This window comes from Salvelinus sp. IW2-2015, unplaced genomic scaffold (assembly GCF_002910315.2).
Source record: "Salvelinus sp. IW2-2015 unplaced genomic scaffold, ASM291031v2 Un_scaffold1366, whole genome shotgun sequence".
Taxonomy (NCBI): domain Eukaryota; kingdom Metazoa; phylum Chordata; class Actinopteri; order Salmoniformes; family Salmonidae; genus Salvelinus; species Salvelinus sp. IW2-2015.
The window spans coordinates 43,884-47,904 of record NW_019942860.1 but is presented as its reverse complement, the minus strand read 5'-3'; the positions used below and the strand labels follow the sequence as shown (position 1 = coordinate 47,904).

The window sequence follows — 4,021 nt, the reverse complement described above, 5'->3', positions numbered from 1 at the left end:
ATCAAATACTTATGTCATGCAATAAAATGCAAATTAATTATTTAAAAATCATACAATGTGATTTTCTGGATTTTTGTTTTAGATTCCGTCTCTCACAGTTGAAGTGTACCTATGATAAAAATTACAGACCTCTACATGCTTTGTAAGTAGGAAAACCTGCAAAATCGGCAGTGTATCAAATACTTGTTCTCCCCACTGTATGTGTAAAGGGAGATTTGAAACGGTCTTCAGACGGCTTTCGGAAGACAAGTTGAACTAATGAACAACAACTGAAGTACAGCAAATGTGAAAGAGCTCTCAGATGGCTAATGGAAAGTTGTGTGTTATGGTCTGTGTGCACAGAGGGCCAGTGTGCTGCAGGTTCTAACCATCAATAAGACACCTGATTCAACTAAATCATGTCTTGATTGATTGGCAAGAACAAAAAGTCTAAAAGGTGCTTCCCGGCCGAAACAGTTGGGTAGAGTTCGTGCATACTGTATACTATGACGACATTGTGACGTTTCTGTTTGTTTGGGACTTCAGTGAGTTTGTTTTCCTTTGTTTAACGAGGCAAGTCAGTTAAGAACTAATTCTTATTTACAATGACGGCTTAACAAAAGGCCTCCCACGGGGACGGGGGCCTGGGATTAAAAATAAAAACGAATAAAATAAAAATATAGGACAAAACACGCATCACGACAACACTACATAAAGAGAGACCTAAGACAACAACACAACATGACAACAACATGGTAGCAACACATGACAACAACACATGACAACAACATGTTTTTCGGATGTTCGGGCACACATTTTTTCTGGAGGCAGTCTACGCCGCTTCGTCAGTGATTGGTCAACAGTAAGGATTTTTCAATCAAGTCTGTTTTGTCTTGCAAAAAATATATATATTTGAAAAATACTGCACCAAACATCATAGTTAATGTAAAATTGCGCGACTAAGATCTCGTCGGCAAAAAACGTAAAAATCAAATGACAGATTTCTTGAGTGATCTTAGATTCATTCTGACTATTTTGAGGAGGTGTATACTGGCTACGGAGTCTCAAAATGGACAAACAGTACTATTGCCGCTTTTTTCATGTTTTTCAAGTGAAGGTCTTTTAAAGGAAGTATGCGAGCACATTAGTTCGGTTCTGCACCAGCGTTAGCATGCTAACACCTTAGCATGCTAACACCTTAGCATGCTAACACCTTAGCATGCTAACACCTTAGGACAAATGAGAGAGAAGAAGACTCCCTTAGATGACTAGCTTCCGGGTTTACGGGGCATCGTATATTGTTGTTCTTCATTCATGCTACAGTGGGGAGAAACAGGTATTTGATACACTGCCGATTTTGCAGTTTCCTACTTACAAAGCATGTAGAGGTTGTAATTTGTTAATCTATAGGTACACATTCACCTGTGAGAGACGAATCTAAAGACGATAAATCCAGAAACATGCACCTTGTATGATTTTTTGAAATAAATTTAATTTGCATTTTTATTGCTGACTAAGATTTGGATCCACCTACACCATGTAAACTTCCGTCTCTCACAGGACGTGTAGTTTTTCTTAAGAAGGCCCTCCTGTTCCCACTATTACCTGTTTAACTGCACCTGGTTTTGACTCGTTACCTGTATAAAAGACACCTGTCCACACACTCATCGATAACAGAATTCCACGCTCCTACATATGGCCAAGCACCAAGAGAGCCTGTGTAAGGACATCAGGGAATAAATTGTAGACCTGCACAAGGGCTGGGTGGCTACAGGACAATAGGCAAGCATGCTTGGTGAGAAGGAAACCAACTGTTGGCACAAATTATTCAGCAAATGGAAGAACGTTCAAGATTGACGGTCAAGTCACCCTCGTCTGGGCCTCCCGTGCAGAGATTGCACTCGTGGGGAGCCGAGTCAATGAATGCATGAGGAAGCGTGAGGGATCAGCCGAGAACTGACACCGGAGGACCTGGTTCATGACCTGAAAGAAGAGCTGGACCCGACAGTTCAAAGAAAACCATTATGTAACACAGCTACGCCCGTTCATGGATTAAAATCCTGCAGCGCATCGGCAAGGTCCCCCCTGCTTAATAGCCAGTGCATGTTCCAGAGCTGTCTGAAGTTTGCCATGACCATCTGGATGATCCGAGAGTGAGGAATCGGGAGAAGGTCATGTGGTCTGATGAGACAAAAATAGAGCTTTCTTGGTCTTAAACTCCCACTCGCCATGTTTGGAGGAAGAAGAAAGTATGAGTACAGACCCCCAAGAACATCATCCCAGACCGTGAAGATGGAGGTGGAAACATATTCTTTGGGGGATGCCTTTTCTGGCAAAGGGACAGGACGACTGACCGTATTGAGGGGAGGCTGGATGGGCCATGTATCGCGAGATCTTGGCCAACGAACCTCCTTGCCTCAGTAAGAGCATTTTGAAGATGGGTCGTGGCTGTGTCTTCCACATGACTAACGACACGAAGGCACCCAGCCATGGCAACTAAGATGGCTCCGTAAGAAGCATCTCAAAGGTCCTGGAGTGGCCCTAGCCAGTCTCCAGACCTGAAGCCCAATAGAAAAATCTTTGGAGCGGAGCTGAAAGTCCGTATTGCCCAGCGACAAGCCCCGAAACTGAAGGATCTGGAGAAGATCGTAGGGAGAGTGGCCAAAATCCCATGCTGCAGTGGTGCAAACCTGGTCAAGAACTTCAGGAAACGTATGATCTCTGTGAATTGCAAACAAAGGTTCTGTACCAAATTATTAAGTCTGGCTTTCTGATGTATCAAATAATCTTATGTCAATGCAATAAAATGCAAATTAATTAGTTTTAAAATCATAGCAATTGAATTTTTGGATTTTTGTTTTAGATTCCGTCTCTCACCAGTTGAAGTTACCTATTGATAAAAATACAGACCTCTGACAGCTTTGTAAGTAAGGAAAACCTGCACAAATCGGCAGTGTATCAACATACTGTGTTCTCCCCACTGTTATATTGGAAAGATACTGCACCAAACTCATAATGTTAATGTAAAATTGCGCGCGACTAAGATTCTCGTCGGCAAAAAACGTAAAAAATCAAATGACAGATTTCTTGATGATCTTAGATCATCTGACTATTTGGAGGAGGTGTAATACTGGCTACGAGTTCCCAAAATGGATCAGAACAGTACTATTGCCGCTTTTTTCATGTTTTCATAGTGACAGGTGCTTTGTAACGGAGTTGCGAGCCACATTAGTTCGGCTTCTGCAACCAGGCAGCGTTAGCATGCCCTAACACCAGCAGCTATAGCATGACACTTAATGGGCCTTGCCCAACCGAAATGATGCAAATAGCATTAACCCTTTAGCCATGCTAACACCACACTACATGTAGCCGCTAACATGCATAAACACTTAGCATGCTAACACCTTAGCATGCTAATCACCTTACATGCACCCCTTACACATTGATCTCTTGATATGATTGGACAACCCCCCTCGTTATGATACTTTAATGATAATATATGATCAGTTTATTTTTATATACTTATTAGGGGAGAAATTAATGAATCTACATTATAGCATAGGAAATGTCAGTTTGGTGATGTTTAAAGTGGAAATTAAATTAAAAATTGAAGTATTTAAGAATGGGCTTATATGGAACACCCATGGGCTTTACACCGTACCATCATAGTAACCATTCGCCCAGTCTGACTTTCCACATCTAACAAATCTAAATTTGAAACTTAATCTTTCATTTTATCGACACTTTTATTACAAAAAATGAGGCAAGTATAGGTTAGAATGTCTTAAACTTAGATTGTGGCTTAAGTACACTTTACCTATGATCAATCAAGAGACAGTCCGTTTACTTGTTCGACGAAGAACCATTTATGAGTACACATTTTACCTATATCATCAAGGAGTAGTCGTTTTACTGTTAGAGTCCATTTAGAGTACACTTTACCTATATCATCAAGGAGTAGTCCATTTACTCTTAGAGCCATTTAGAGCCTACACTTTACCCTATATCCATCAAGTTTGATAGTCCGTTTTCTGTTCGATGA

The 4,021-nt window shown here is 41.1% G+C and overlaps 1 pseudogene; it reads right to left on the bottom strand.

Moving 5' to 3' along the window:
* LOC112070561 (zinc finger and BTB domain-containing protein 11-like) overlaps positions 1-4,021 on the bottom strand; it is a 35,661-nt pseudogene that overhangs the window by 3,904 nt on the left and 27,736 nt on the right.